The sequence below is a fragment of the Neodiprion fabricii genome, chromosome 2 (assembly GCF_021155785.1).
Source record: "Neodiprion fabricii isolate iyNeoFabr1 chromosome 2, iyNeoFabr1.1, whole genome shotgun sequence".
Lineage (NCBI taxonomy): Eukaryota > Metazoa > Arthropoda > Insecta > Hymenoptera > Diprionidae > Neodiprion > Neodiprion fabricii.
The window spans coordinates 4,931,371-4,948,369 of NC_060240.1; positions in this window are offsets into that span (position 1 = coordinate 4,931,371).

The following is a 16,999-nucleotide window of genomic DNA, read 5'->3' on the forward strand; positions in this document are numbered from 1 at the left end:
ATTAGAATGCGACGAGGAGGTTTGCAATCAGCCGACGGTCCGGGTGGCCCGTCGAGAATTAGAAGGACCCTTGGCAACTCGGTGTGACCCGAAGACCGGTTCAATTGGTACCCAAGACACGTCGGTGTTTAACGAGATTACGACGTTTACCGGCAGGATGCAAGCGAGCTGATCAGGCTGCAGCGTAAAATTAGGGCGTCCCGGTTCCAAATTACCGGCACTGCATATCCGGCTCCGAGTCGGCAGCGGTTTTTGTTTTCCGCAAAACGATCCCGCGTGCGCGATATTTTTTGCAATCAAGTTGTAAGTCGGGTCCGGATCCCCGCTGCAGAAGGGCGCGTCGAGCCGCTGCGCGGTGGTTGAACGTGTTTTACGGAGCTTTTCCTTCCTCCAATCGAGCCGCCGGAGTTTTGCTTGCAATTTATCAAGCACCACCACCCAGCTAGAGCATTTTCCCCTTTTTTCGCCCGCCCTCTTTCATCCCCCTCTTCACCCCCCGTCTTTTTTACCACCGTCCTGTTTTTCACGGTTCTCTCCTCCTCACCCCCCCATCCCCTAGTACGCAGGGTCCGGCCTGGTCCGCACGGCGTGACACTTCCGTCAGGGCTATAATCCCGCTGACAAATGATGCCGCCCTGCAACGCCGCCCCGCGACGATCTCCTCGGGAGGAATGACTACGCAGGGAAGCCGGGACAAGGTTCAAAATTGGCAAGGCTAGCGTAAAAACAGGATATTAGAGTGCCGCGAGGGCTGTACACCGTGCACGCGGTCTGCCTAAAAAAGATACAATTTAGCAGGGAGAAAATTTCCCCGAGATAAAAGGACCTAGGCATAACAATAACAATAATAATAACAACAACAACAGCATAGAGACGAACGGAAATGTACAACCTCTCGAGGAGGGCGAAAAGTTCATCGCGCGCTCGTCCGCTCTTCGCGTAGGTGTAATTTATTCCATTGCGAAAATATGCTGAAGACTCATTCCCGCCGTGCCAGCATCACTATTATACTTGGGGCGACGAGGATGTTCCGGTAATGTCAAACAGTAATAGCCGCTCTAATGAAGCCATCAATTACATATCTCTCTCCCTTCGCCGCAAGGATTTCACCCCTCCTAAAAAGACGAATGAATTTTTTACGTGCCCTCGCGAATGAGTATTGGAATGCGGTAACGGAAACCGCCTTTGGAATATCAGACCTTGACGATCCGATCAGGGAACGCTTGCAGCCCGAAGCGATTATCATTTTCGCAAACGAGTCGGAAACAGCTGGACCGATTTTGCTAAACATTTTGCGAGTAGTTTGCCAAATGAGCCCCAATCGGTGGCCCAGATCCCGTCTGCAGCAATTCGTCCGTTGTCGAATCAGTTCTTCAACGATTCTAAGCTTGTTTTCCTTCCACCGCAGGCGCGAGGTTGGAAAATACCGAGGATCACCGAAATTGACGAAGTCGTGAGCGCGCCTTAACGCAAAGGTGGAGTCCTTGCCTTCTGACTACGTCAACGGTAGGGCCATTAGCATCCTCCCTGGACATGATCGATCACTGACATCGCCTGCCAAAACGCGAGAGTCGTTACGAAGCCCCGAAGGTGCGTACTTTCGGTGAGATTTTCGCCGAGTCTTCGAAAGACGGAAGCCGAGGGCTCTCTGATGAGGTTCCGGAGGATTTTCACGGATTTTCTGGATTTTTCTCCCACTTGCAAGACTGCGATACATGCCGATGTGCTCTGGTAGCGGTTCGGAAAGACTTTCCGCGGCTCTTCAGTCACCCCCTTAATGGAAGTTAGCCGGAGCTTTCATGTCGGGATGATAATTACAAGGGTAAAAGGGTGTAATGTAATAACAGCGTGACGCGAGCTGATGGAAGAAATTTTTACCCTGCAATTGCCTTTTCTAAAAATCACACCAACTTCCGCTGAGGGTCTGCAATTTCTCCGGCTCTTTACTATTATATTTTCCAACAAAGTCGTAAAAGATGATAATATGGTTAAACTTGCGAGGAAAGATTGCCTTCCGCTGCTGAGCCACGGGTGTGATGAAGAAGCCGAGGGGCTAGCAAGAAAGACCTCCTTTTTTCAACCACGTTATCTGCAAGCTTCTCGTACAATAGATGTTACAGGTACTCGGATGCTTCGGAGTCTGCGGCTACGAGCTATATAAACGGAAATTTCCAGCTTTTACCACAGCGTCACTCAGTTTGGAATATTTTAAGCCAAGGTCCGTTTTGACCCCGCCAAGGACGGAGGGAACCTGCGAACGGATGAAAAAATAGGGGATGTAAAACTATCCGCCAACATCGGCCGTCAACCATCGACACGGAGTTTACATCGCCCGTATAATTCCCGATAAACCCACTTTGCTCCTTCGGGCTAGTGCACCCGGTATCGATAGCAGCGTAAAATATACTACCCGTAAACTCCTGCGCGTCGATTTGACTGCCGGGCACCGATACCCGCTCATTCCGAATCGACTGACGGGACATTTATACGCATCTAAAAGTAAGCGGAACGTCTGAGAAGTAAAAAATCTTCCGAGTACCGAAACAACATCACAATAGAAATACGAGAACAACTTGGGTGTTGGCAGAAAGAACCCCAAGTACTTCGATCTATTAGCGAGTAGATTTTACGTCGATATCTCAGATTAGCTTTATAATTTTTGTACGAAAGTACGTGGCGAAAAACCTAGTCGCAATTTTTTCAGATGTTTTCAACTCAGTGTGTCTGAGGTGTGATTTAAGTACTGGAAAAACAAACCCACTTTCTAAAATCTGCAACAATTCGGAAAAGCTCGTTGTAATATGAACCGACAAATATCTATTCAGAGAGATATTATAATAATCTTTTATGTTTATTCTTATGTCAAAAATACAACCCAATAATAATAATCGTACCGTTAAATAAATGAAATGTGTTTTTTTGCCGACACGATCAATTTTGCATCTCAACTACTGATTGATAAAAGCTCCTTCAATGTTATTAACTTATCGAATTGGTAACATTTTTTTCCTTCTGCCACTTGCAGCTCAGTTTCATGTTTTACAGAATTGAGGACTTAATGGGATCGAGTCAATTGATCGGTCAACTCCGAACATATCATCGTACTTGTATAAATGCATTACCCTGCAGGGTTCACACGTTGCGAATCTAAATTTTTGATTGTCTCATCATGTAGTCAATTTTGCATTGCATAGATGCGTTTCATTAATTTCTTTTTGATTCATGTCTCAATTGCCGTTGATTGCAGTCCGAATTGCAAACTATTGTTGATCTTGCCGTTATGTTTTGAAATGTAAGCTAGCCCCCACCATAAAAAAAATAGGACTTCGAGTAGGGTTTAAAATTCGTTGACTAAAAAAGTTTAGAAGCTTGTAATTAGCTCGTAATTTCTATTTGAAGTTTTTTTACTTTTTTTTTTTTTTTTAGAAAACATCAATTTTCGATTCTTGGTTATTCCCACTAACTGGTTCGGGTTCCGAATTATTTCCCGTTGTATCCTGTAGAGTGAAGAAGTACAAGAAGAAGAAGAGAAAGAGAAAAATGTGCTTACATTATCTCTGATGATAATAATGGTAAGCAAAAAATGGATAAAGCTAATTAATAACTTCACCAATTTCGATTAAACTTAAACATTGAGGTATGTGAGATTAAATCATTTCAACGACATTCTTAACCCAAACAGGCTTACGTTCAAGTGTATGTCAAGAGGATCTTATCAGACAACGAGTTATAGGCCCAAAATACTATTTACAAATATGACTCTTCCTTGTTGGTCAAGATTCCTACAAATGGAAAAAACCGATGAGGACGTTTGTTAAAAACTGAAAACGAAAGAACGAACTCTAAGAAAAACCTTGCAGATTTATAATCCTAACCAATTTATAATCATCTAATTAAAATTTCAAAGAGAACAGATAAAACGCAGTTCAGCCTTTTAATCTTTGCATAGAAATTATCACTGTCAATACACTCATTTTAAATCATTCAAAGTGCAAAGTGCGTAATCAAAACGAACTCAAGTTATTGAATTCCAAGTTTTGTCTTTTGTCCCAACACCATCATTTCTTTCTTTTTGATAATAACGTTTGCTGCTGTTACTTCGATTCAATTACTATTTGTCCGCAATATTTTTGTTCTTTCGTGCAATAACATTAATGACGTGAAAAACTTTATTCCGTAAAAAAGAGATCAATTTTGTCAACATTCAAGGGAGGAAAATTGGTTATTCATCCAAGGTAAATCGTGTTCAAGGATTTGTCTTGGAACTTGGCGTTAAATTATTTTGCGAGTTGTTTTTTACTTCGAATAAGCAACGTTTTAATTCGATTCGTCGCACTTCTGTACGCAGTAAAACCATCCGCCAACATCGGCCGTCATCCATCGACACGGAGTTTACATCGCCCGTATAATTCCCGATAAACCCACTTTACTCCTTCGGGCTAGTGCACTCGGTATCGGTAGCAGCGTTGAATGCACTTTGTACCCGTAAACTCCTGCGCGTCGATATGACTGCCGGAGCATTTATACGTATAATAGCGGATAAGCCCTGGGAATGCTCGGCAGTTCGCTAGCTGTTCGAGTTTCGGAAAATCGTGTTCGAAACGCGACATCGAGTTGGGTAATCCGGTAAGAAAACGTCGCAACGACTATTTTTCATTTCCTCTTATCGAAGATGTACGTAATAACCGTCTACAGTATTTCCGGTTTACGTACCAAGACTTGTAGCCACGTACAACGGAGCAAATTTCAATTTTTTTGATCCCTGATTTGATTTCAGACTTTAATTTGTGAAGTAGTTACCCCCTGAAGGTAAAAATAAGGGTGAGTCGGGGTAAATTTTTAGTCTTATCGATAATTGATTTGCTATAATAATACAAAAACCCTCGAGTAACAAGTTTCAACAGACTTATTTTGCTTCTCGACGTTTTTATACAAGGGTGCTGAAGCCCAGTCGTAATTACCGGTATTTGAAGCCACCATTTTGAATCCCTAATACTAAATTTCTTAGTTCTGCTTTTAAATTTAGATTCAGTGATCCCCGAAACGGAAGTGAAAAAATTTTCGTCCAAATCCATGGAGAAACATCAGAATTATTAAAAAATGTACGCATACGATCCATTGCCAGTTTAGGCACTTTCTTTCTGTACATGTATGATCCATCGCCAGCTAACCGATTAATCAGGAAGTGGAGAATTAAAGCTTGGTCATTTCGCAAATCTACAAATGCAGCTGCTTTGCCACGGCCGGGAGGCAGTGACGAATTATGGTAAAACAGTGTAGGTACCCATTCCCTTCGGTAATTAGCATGAAGCATTAGAAATATAAGAGGCAATCTTGAGCGCCATTTTTCAACATAATCTGCTCCCCGTGCGCTTCGTACCGTTTACATTCAAAAAGGCTGCAGCGATGCTGTCGAAAATTTATTTCCCCTTTCATTCTTCCCATTTTAACCGTGAACGATCGCATTTACTCGACGAGAATTCCCCTCAGCTTTCGCAGTCTCTAATTATACAAGACAAATGTCGTGAAAATTACCCAATCGAAAGTTGCAAAATACCGAATAAGCAATTCGGTAAGTCAGGAGGCACGTGGGAAATCAGTCTTAGAATTTGAGCGACGCAATTCGCACACCTGGTCGACGATTAAATCGGTATACTCGCGATTCTATTCAAAGTTTGATGTTATCTAATCGCAAAAACTTGTCGACACTGCCGTCCGCGTCGTGTAGTCAAGAGAAACATGATTATGAAAATATCTTTACGATTATTTTTAACAATTGATTGTTGCGATTCTCGGAAATTTTCTCTCAATTTATACACGACTCTCGGCGTACGGCGAGAAAAGTTTCCTCGTCAATTTGACAGGAGTCTCAAACTTTCCACTGCACACTTTATTATTCCTGTTTTGTGAAACGACAAAATACGCGCAACGAGTATGTGTCGCTGGAAGAATGGCACGTTAACGAAGACCCGCATGTTCGACTCGTCAAATGCGACTATTCAATTCCGTTGTTGTGCAAATGAATAGCATCCGACTAATATTCACCTCACTAGTTTAATTATGTTTCTATCCAAAATAAAAAAAAAAAGTAAAAAAAATTAGCACATCGAACACGAGGAGGAAGGAAGCGGTAACGGACAACGAATTAAAGGAGATCGCTGAAAACCCCTGATTGAACGTCTGGAGAAAGTTCACCATCCACGTGTTTCCAGATTCGAAAACCGGTAAGCGACTAAGAAGAAAGTACAACAGTGTCTTGGTGTTGGAAACAAAGCGGACTTATCAAATAGTTCAATTCTACTGTTCTTGGGGTAATCGAGTTCTACATTTCCACCGAACAAAGAAGCTGGATGCGTCGAGGCTTGGACAACTGGCTGCAGAGTGGAACAAGCACAACCCACCATAGTCATCGATGTAAATCCATGCAGTCGGTATCTGCAGATCTCACTCCTAGATCGACGAGGACTAACACTCTAAATTGGCGAACAATGCGCCATCTGTGATTTACTTCGTGTGAATCTGTTTTTCAGACTAGCAGTTTCCGACGACTGCAGGGATCCTTTAATTTTATTACGGTGTGTCGGCTAAAGAACCGGAGGGAGACATTGTCTCCTGTAAATCGCATTGTTCGGTGGATGTACGAAATTACTCGAGTCGATAATCAGCTTAGGAACGCGACGCCTACGGATTCTCCACATTCCTCATCGTGAATACGTAACTCCGTTTGCTTGTGAATTTTTGCTACAAAATTTAGAATGCGCTCGTGGCAGGGGTAAAAATACAAGTAGAGCCGTTGTTTCTCTTTCGTCATCTCAGACCTCGATGCTTTTGAAAACTGCCCTGACGAGCAGGAGTTCGAAGTAACGCGTAGAAGATGACTGAGAAGTTTTTAAAACAATCCTGAGCAATTGAGGTAGGGTACAAAAATGCGGAATAACAAAAAGACTACGGGATGAAATCCCGAAAGTCAAACTACAGAACGGTTAAAAACGTAGAAGGATCATAAATGCGATGAGATGACTTGTAGATAAACAAAAATTGAGAACGCAAAAATGTATGAATAAAACTATACCGAAATTTTTTTTTTTTTTTTTTTAATAATGGACATGATTGCGAAGGGCAAAATATTGAATTGCGAAAATACCGAAGAGTCAAAAAGCTCACTTTTCAAATGTCAGACTCGTGCCTTCGTCGATAATCTAAGAATCCGAATTTATCAATAACGGCTGACCAATGACTCGAAAGGTCGAAATCCCGAAACCCGCTAAAGACAGAATTGCCAAAATGTCGAAAGGTTGAATGACTTCGGATTTTCAAATATTCTCTGCAACGCCACACGCATCCGATAGCCGGTGTCTAGTGCCATCTAGCCTGAGTCGGCACAACTCTGAGAATTGTATCGCGACCTTTCGGCTTTCTGGCTCTTCTGCATTTTGCCGGTCGTAATTTTGCTCCTTCCGAACTTTCATTGTCGACAACTAATTTTTTCGGTTTTGCGCTTTCAATTTTTAAATTCGGAGCTTTCATTTTTCGGTATTTTCTACATTTTGTGCTTCGGTTATTTTGAACCCCGACTGTACTGAAAATACTTTTTCGAATAAGAAAGAGTGTTCGGTTAAACGAACCTTCAGGAAAGCAGTTGTTCCACTGGGTGATTTATCAAAAATCCCAGCTTCGGTACGCTGATCATTCCTCGTTTTAAAATTCGTATCTCGAAAATTTCGGGTTTTCAACCAGTCAACTTTTGTTTAATACAAGGGTTTGGCTCGGATGAATCGTTTAAAGGGCCAAACTGAGTCTGCGGGATGAAAATATATATTTGAAATCGGACGAATAATCGTGGTGTTGTAACGTGAGTAGATCTGTATTGGAAGAATCTGAAAAGTAAAGAAACAGTGTTAGTTATTTTCAAAGATGAATATACAACATATCCAGACTTAAAGGAAGCAGTACATATAATGCGATCCATGATTGTAAACGAACGAGTCGTTTAAATAAAATAGCGCGAACTAGGCGCTGTGGACAAGATTGCACGAACTGGGTGCCTTAAAATAGAGTCCACGAAATAGCGTAAATTTATACGTACAGAAATTTATTAGTTTAATCATAATAATAGAAAACATATAACTGTAAGGTTACTAAACAACTTTTTGTTCTTTATAGATCTTGACCCCCACCCGCAATTATTGAAACCAATAGATCAGCGATACTCAAAAACATGGTAGCGCTTCAGGTTGCAAAATACCATAGCTCATCCTCTGAAGAGAACCAACTCCACGTGCCGAGCCATGTATTTAATCTATACGCGTTCTTCCGTCAGCTCAAAGGTTGTTTAAGGGATCGCCGGTGAGTCGAGCTTAATTGGGTAAATGGCCGGAGGGATGACCGTCGTGTAAATACAAAGACTGCGGGGGACTTGACATCCGGTAAAACCCTCCAGATAGCCATCGCATTTTCTGCAACCAAAAAGTCTAACCTGCTACATCCTTTCCTTCCGAAATTGCAGGAGAAATTCTGATCCAAAACTGAGAAAAATTTCGTTTCTTGTAGTAACTAGAAAAATTGAATGAAACAGGTATCGTTAAAAAACTGTTTGAATATTGTTGGGATTACGAAAAACGAGTACGCCTATATGAAAATAACCGGAACTAAAAAATTCTCTCACTGAGGGTGAAATTCGCCCGCGATTCGAGTTCGTTTTCAATAGTGAAAATCGGGATTTGCGATTAGCACGAATATTACTGAGCAGCTTTCAAGCGGCGTAACTGTGATACACAAACTGCGAATTTATCCACAGATGCCCTCGACTTCGTTGGTTACAGGCCTACAGCTCCATAATTACCCCATCGTACCTGCGTTTACAGTGGTTCTCAGGACTGGCTCGTAGGCTCAACCGACCGAAACACTGTGTCAACAGGTTTGCATTAATTAAATTTACCTATGACTAATTATATAAGTGGTCCTAGTGTGTCAACGTAAATTATTCACCCTTATTTTCAAAGATTTACGGTTCTGGATAATGTAAAAATTTAAAGTATCAGCGGAATTCCGTTCCTCTTTTTTAACATGCAGCTTCCTCTTTTTTTGTGCTTGTTTCTTTTTTTTTCTCCTTTCTTTTTTTTTTTAACGGAACATTTCTCGCGCAACGAACCGCGGCGAAACTTCCTGAAACGTTCCTGAAATATTTTCCAGTCCACTCTCGGATGTCTGAATACAAGAAAAAGGGGGAAAAAAAAAATAATCCACGGTTGTTATTCTTGCTTCACGCGTCATCAAATCGGACGCGAAAAGTTTTGGCAACTTTTCTCGCTCAAAGGACGTGACTCGGCGTACAATCGACCACAAAAGAATTGATACAACGTTCAGCGGTATAAAGGATAGAAATGAATTGTTTCAGAATTCGCATAACGGCAGGAGGCTTATAAATATTTTTGCAATTTGAAACAAAAAATTACTGTGATTAATTGTTGAACATATAAATCGAGTCAATTGGCCCGTTTGAAAGAAATCGTTTCTGAAGTGTTGAATATTTGAAAATATCGCGGCGAAAACAGGAGAGAAAAACACTTGATAAAAAATTACCATTATTAATCAACCCGCGGTAGAGAAATCGCATGCAACGAACGATCACGTCGCGTGTTCAGAACAATTTCTCCGCATTCCCTTCTCCTACTACAAATTTCGTTCAATTAATAATTATTCCAGTGTGCAAATATAACGCGTGGGCGCCCATTAACACGAGAATTCAGTAATAATTGAACGAAATTTGCATAACCCGTACCTATATTGATTGATAAATTCCGGACGATAATTTATATTCGGAGCTGAATATGCCGTAGCTTTGATATTGCTCGCGAGTTGGAAATTCGTACCCATATTACACAAGGGCAAATAGTTACAGGTTGTAATAAGGGTGGGAAAATATTTGAGCGATACTCGTAGTCGAAGCTAGATTATTTCTAAAAAAAAAAAAAAAAAAAAAACAAACACAGCACGCCGTAATGGTAAAAAAAAATTTCGCCTAATATTCTGGCTATCGCAAAGAATAACAAAAAAAAAATTAAAGTTAAAATTAACAAATAAAAACATTCGGTTGGAATCGCGTTAGCGATACCTAATCATTTATCCGATCAAATAACTCGGTCGTTAAAAATGCAGGCGTTAACTATTTTACGAAACACTTGACTCTCTCACTCGTGATTTAATTATATCCTACAGACTCCGTATAAGCGAGAAAAATTTTCAGCATTGCAGAAGAGAAAAAATTAACGAAAGGGGCGAGACGGGGGGGAGAATGAAAAAGAACGACTCTACGGTCGAATATACATATTACGTGTATACGTATGTGCCTACGTGGTTGGGCCGCGTCGGATGGTGCTGTACATTAAAATTCACATTTTCTACCGGGAAAAGCCCGCAGTGGCTCATCAACATTCCCTCCGCGTAGTTTCGGCCCGGCGAAACACTTGCAATCCCGGCTACACGAGGGCTCGCGGTTCTCATGCACCACTGACGCTAGTTGGCTCGACGTTTGAATAGGATGTAGAACTGAAACTACCTAACCCCGTAACTAAACCAACTGCAATGCAACTCCAACTTCTCTAACGTTTGAAAAACAAGACAATTACCCGCCCGTCAACCCCGTTTCTACCCCGGAAACAACCGCACGCAACGCCAAGCACAGAAAGCTCAAGAAATAAAACGAAAAACATCCCACTTTGATTTTTGTTTCCGATTTTATTTTATTTTCTTTTTTTTTTTTTTCTTCAATCTTATTATTCGTTCGGATTTTGTTTTGGAAAGACAATTTTTCGCACGTTACGAATTCTCGTAACAATTTTGAAAGACGGTAGGCGAAAGTTTGTCAAGTTTTCCAACCGGATGTAAACACGTATGTATATGTATATTATACACTGGGACAATCCCTTGAAACTCGAAAGTCAACCGCGCATGCGTCAAATAATTCAATCTCGTTGGTCGGTAAAATCTTCCCGCAGCGATATTCTTGTCCGCGATGCAGGCGGGCCAACATACGCAAAATGTGTACGTTTGAATTTTCAACAAGCATAAGCGTTAAATTCCGGCCGTTCTTTGAAGAATCAACTTTCCGACCCGATAACAAATGCTTCCCAAACCTTTCCGAGGCACTGCCTCAATTATTTGAGATTCTAACCTCGAAAATTCGTATCAACCACATCGCCGGCAGAAGCAGTTTGACAGATGAAACTCGGGATGGTCAGCCTGCCCGAACAGCCGATAAAACTCGCGCATGCGCAGTTCATTTCCAAGTTTCAAGAGATCGTCCCGGTATTCGGGTTCGTTTATATTCGTGACTTCCGTTCCATTCGGCGTGTACACCGAGTTTGGATATTTTTAGAAATATAAAAAGAGATTGCATAGCTGATTTATGTAAATACGAAAGTATTCGAGTAAACGAGTCGGGCGCGTTTTATAAGCTCCCTCGGATGTATCTGCAGGGGTGCTTCGCAGTCGAGGGTAGCCGGTAGATTCGGCCTCGAGATCCCGGTTCGTACCTTCGGGTAAATATTTTCCCACGTTGTCACTCACCTTAGGATTCCACGGTAGTTCGTCGTGTTTTGCCGCGGGTTGTTGCAAGTTTAACTTGGAAAATTTTCGACGGAAAAGGAGTAGGCGCAAGGAATGGAGCGACTGCTGAACCTCTTAACTTCCATTCGCGAGTTATGACGGGTGAACAAACCACCCCTTTTCCTCCCATCGCTTTCCTCGATTCCTTCGTCAAGGCCGTTCACTACCGCCTGTATAAATACAAAATAACCTACGGACAAGCAGTTGCTGCTAATTTTACGAATTTACATACACAGGTACACAAATTACGGAGGTGGCTAAGAATTTTTGATGCTGCGGTGTTCCAATTGGTAAAAATCTTGACCTGGTTTCAATTTGGATGCAGTGCAGTGTGCACTAACAATAAGATGCCAAATTCGATATTTCGAGGTTCATCCTGCAATTTTTTGATTATTAGATGAAAGTCGGATGATAGTTAAAACGGTATAAATATTTTAGGAATGTAGAATGTGTTTAGAATATCCAAGATCTTTGAAACATTTATAAATACCGATCCAATTATGATCCTATTTTCGTCCCAATACGTAAATTTTGGGACACAGAATGTCTGCTTGATCGCATAATTTTTGGTTCATAGCGTATACCGGACTGCTAATATCGAAAAAAAGGAGGGTCATTTTTTTTGTCAGTTCCTAATGTGAAGTGACGAATAAAAATTCGAAGACAAAGGCTTAATTCGAAAATCTGATAAAATTGATCAACATGTTTCTAGTAAACGGTAAAGCCTAAATACCTAAGAATTTAAGATTCTTAACCTTTACAGTGAACCATGGTTTTCGGTATACGCAAAGTGAAACATGGGGTCTTTCTTACATTTATTTTGGCAATTTAAAACGCTCCGAAAATTCTGCAAAAATTCAGGCAAGTTTTTCGAGGCTCTCAGTTGAAGATCCGATAATCCCTAAGTTTTTTTCGCAGAGGGGAGAAAGCCGCACCGATTTTTGTTTACAAAATATACACATAACAGTAAATCACGCGAGCACGAAAGAACCCACGTTTCACTTTAAAGGTTAAATACAGAAGGCAGATCAGTTTTTGTAACGATATCTGTTCTGCTGAATTTTTCTAGTTACTGTAACAAATGAAATTTTTCTCAGTGTTAAACTTCCCCGGATTTCCATTCTCCGCGATGAATGATATCGAGTGGGGATTGTCGGAGTCGTCCGGGGCCTGTATTGATATTTTGGAAGCAGGTACGCGGGGCTGTAAGAAGGGTCGATGCACTTGACTCAAGAGCTAGTTTGGCGAGGGTGGTTTGAGGGCTGGGGTCGTCGTCGGTGGTATTGCCAACGGTGCTCCGTGAGTTCCTGGTGTGAGTAACCAGAGCGTTACCGTGCCTTACAATTTCTCGAAAAGCGGTTCTCACCACGAGAGGTGCTCCCGCATCCCGAAGAACAATATTGATCATTCGCCGATTCACCGAAGGATCAACGTCGTCCCGATGAGAGTTTCGCCTCGCGTTCAAGCGTCCTCAAATTGTATTTATAAATCTCCTTGGGCGCACGCGTGCGGGGGGAGAAAATATCACAGACGTTTTACAGATAAGCGTCGTCTGTTCACGTCACATCGTTTCAGAAGCTCGATAATCGCACGGCGACGCGTATGTCGGATCGAAAGAACCGTTTCTGGACATCCCGTCCACGGATATATTTAAGAAAGCTGTTTTCTCTTCCCTGGACGCAGTCAAGTGCAGTCCGAATTTCATCTCGGAGTTTTCCGAACACCTGCAAGCAGCGTATGGTCTGCAGTACCGTCGACGGAAGCACTTCGGTCCCTGTTTTATGCCGAGGAAAACAAGACGCGGAAAACCGTTTGGCTCGCGAGGGGTCGATGTGCACCTTCAAAGCTGCAAGGTATTAGGTACGTGACGAGAGTCACGCCGATGCGATGCGCCGATAGCTGGCGAGATAGGGGAGATTGAGAAACCGAAAAGAACTCCATCCCGACGAGAAGGGTGCAGCCAACCGAGAGCGACGATTCTATCCGCGCTGACAAGATACTGCCAAGTTTCATCCGGTGAAAAGTTTTGAATATTCAATACGACTGCGAGGTAGTGGAGTGCTGCAGTTATATGCGCTATATACCCACTCGCTTATTTTCTTTCCCCGGTAGGTACTCGCTCTTCTTCCTCTTCTTAATCTTTTCTTTTTTTGATTTTTCTTTATTTTTTTTTTTTTTTTTTTTGTTTTTGTTTTTCTCCTATTTGCGACACGGGTGCATTTCAAGCACTGCCTAGTCTGCGAAGTCTCGGTACACCTTATACTGCAGGGACTCCCCCGGCTCATCTCAAGCGAGACTGGAATGGGCGAATGAAGAAAACTCCGACGCCTCCGTTTCGCGAAGCTCGAAGAGCGCTCGGTTCGGGATATTTCCGATAACGCCTGACTACCGTGGTATAATGTTTGTACTGGAAATTGCCGGATGTTTGACGATATTCCGATTCAAACACCCCCGACTTCCGAGTGGAAAATTTTCCAGGCGTTCTTCCAGCACCGTCGGCGAAAGCGCGAAGAGCTTGCGATGTCGTTCACCGCGTAGTTTGAGTTCCAGGAGTATCGAATACGGCAGGTATAATTGCCTCTGTGAAATCGTCGTCTCAAGTGTCGATGAATTCAGAGACGGACGGATAATTCGGCTCCCTTGTTATTTGATTTTCCGAAGGTCGCAGGCGCCGAAAGGTCGAAGGTAACGAGAGGAATTCACTCGCAGTTTCTCATCTACGTCGCAGACATCGAGTACGAAATTATCATCCAATTGGCGGGGCAATATTGACCCCATTGAGATATCAACACTTTCGGATGTGGGATCATCAAACTATCCCGCACTGTCCGCTTCCTTACACTCAAATAGTTCCCAGCCACTGGCAGTTCTGCAGTAACCCGAAACCTTCGCCTTTTTCCGAAATTAATTCCCCTCCACGCCGTATAAGATACAACCTTTTAACGTCGATGGGTATACGACACTTCGGGTGTCTGTCGCTCCCAGGCCAACCATTCGCGGCTTCGCTTTCTACCCGAAAACACCATTACCACGATTCGCGGAATAAGTCGCAGCGACAAACTTGAAAGCACGCTCCGGTGAATAAATCAATTCAAGCTTGGTACTTACGGTAACGTTCATTAATGAGTTCCCGGTACCTCGTCAGTTATTTTTTTTTTTTTTTTATTATCGGAATCAAAATTGGCACGAGTTTCCTTTCAAGCAAATTTTATGCGCCAATGATCAGAGACAGAGACAAAAGCAAACGATACGTTGATCATAAACACGTAAAATTTCTATGGAACGAAATCTCGTATTCAGTTTTGATTCCGAGATAATAGTGAGCCATTGGGAAATCGATAATGAACATCGTTATACGTACATACCTATAGTAGTATTCATTAATGCCTTGACCTTACGGCTAATTTGCTTATCGCCAGTCATTGTCACCTAATTCGTATAGGATTAAACTCTCGTCTTGTTTCGGACCCATAACAAGTTAGCTGGAAGCTTGAGGCAATAATGAATATTAATGTAATCTATAATATTGATTATATACCGTACCTACCTTCAAACAATTCCATTATCGAGTCTGCATCGTCAAAGAGATCCGTGAAACTTCACAATAATGATCACCACTGGTAGTAGATACAGATGTTAGCCACTGCTAATGCTATTTTCTCTCACTGTCGACGATTTGTGCAAATCACTTTCTATCTACAACGGAGGATAAAATATATGGCTTCCTTTCTCTGGCTGAACGGTTGGGATGTGCGTTGTTAATAGCAATCGGCGTATCGCCATGGAGTTTGAGCGTGTTGATCGGAAGAGAAGGACATGCACGCGGAGTGGATCCTCGGCAATTCCCGTAAAATGTAATGGACTATCTGGAAGTGGCGGTTCCTTAAGCAAATCGAATCGCTTCGAATCGAATTCAGGGAATGCATCGCCACGGCGTGACCTGGAAGGTCGAACGGACCGGATTGGGGGATGGATAGATTCTCGTTTTTGCGCTTCTCACCTCCCTCATTTCTCTCCGTTCATCTCCTCGCCCCTCAATAACGCTACACACACCAGAGATAGCGGCCATTCTCAGCCCGGCTTCGATCCTTTGAAAGGATTGCCCGGTTATCTGCTCTACAATGGTTCGGGTTCATGCATAAATACGGCATAACAATAAACGGAGGTGAGGATAGCTCGAGGGACACTGACTGTATCATACGGGAGGCCTTCCTTGTACAGCCTCTCTTTTCGACAGGAGAATCAGAAACCAATGCAAGATTCGTTTCTATGAATGATGTATTGTACCGACTCCTTTCCACCTCCGCCGAATTTGATCTATGGTTCGCGGTTGAAGGGTGCTCGACGCGCCTTCGATTTTGAATAACCATTTTTCTTCTGGGATGTCGGTGAGGGTTTGCATTCTTCGCCTCATTTTCGTCCAGATATTGCGATTTTCTTTCTCTGCTTCAATCTCGTCCTTCTCGCCTTGTTGAAACGATTCAAATCGCTGGTCCGTCCGATGATGCATGGGTTCGTACTTCGATGTAAATCGTTCCTCGGGTCCGTGGTGAAAATATAGGCTGACTAAAAAATCTTTTCATGGTTTGTAATCACGCGGCGTAAAATCGTGACCGCGAATTTGTATCAGAGAGGAGAAACGCGGCGTGAAAAAACATTTCGTCGGCTTAATTTTCACCGTTTCGCGGTGGGTATAATAAACGGGGAACGAGGATGATAGCTTGTGGTTGCTACTCGGTGTGTATAAGGAAAGCGTTAATTAAGTATAAACTTGGCGACAACTCGGGAAGGTGGGGGACGTGGGAAGAAAGAGAGGGGAGTTAGAGAATTATGGTTGATGTACTCGGAATTTATACCGCAAACGAGACAAACTCGGCGACGACTCGACGTGGATTCCTTGGTAAAACGTTGAACCCATTATCCGGCTCCGTTCTGGGTTTAGTGATTCAAATGGCTTCTACACGAATGTAGGAATTAGAGCTGAAGGAACCCGTAGCTTATTGTTAGTTTGACACCGCGAGTCGTGTTCCTGCCGTTGATACACTACAACCGAAGAGAATTCTCCTGGAATTTGGATCAAGAATATATCGGCATCGCACGATTTTCAGCGGCTTAATCAACGTCTCGGTTCTGCGAAATGGGCCATTAATTAAACCGCGAGATCCGGGCGGCTCATTCTCTTGACATGAGCGCGAAAATAGACAATTTCGGGACGCGAATGAGAAAGGCTTTTGCCTCTCTTTGCCCGTGCAAAAACCGTATGATCCAATATATGAGGGGTTGAGAATGCAATAGGTGTAAATCGGTTTGACCTAATTTTTCAAGACAAAGAAATTTGCATTTGAGATTACTAGCAATTCTGGTGTTGCATTCCGGGAAAATTAGATTATTT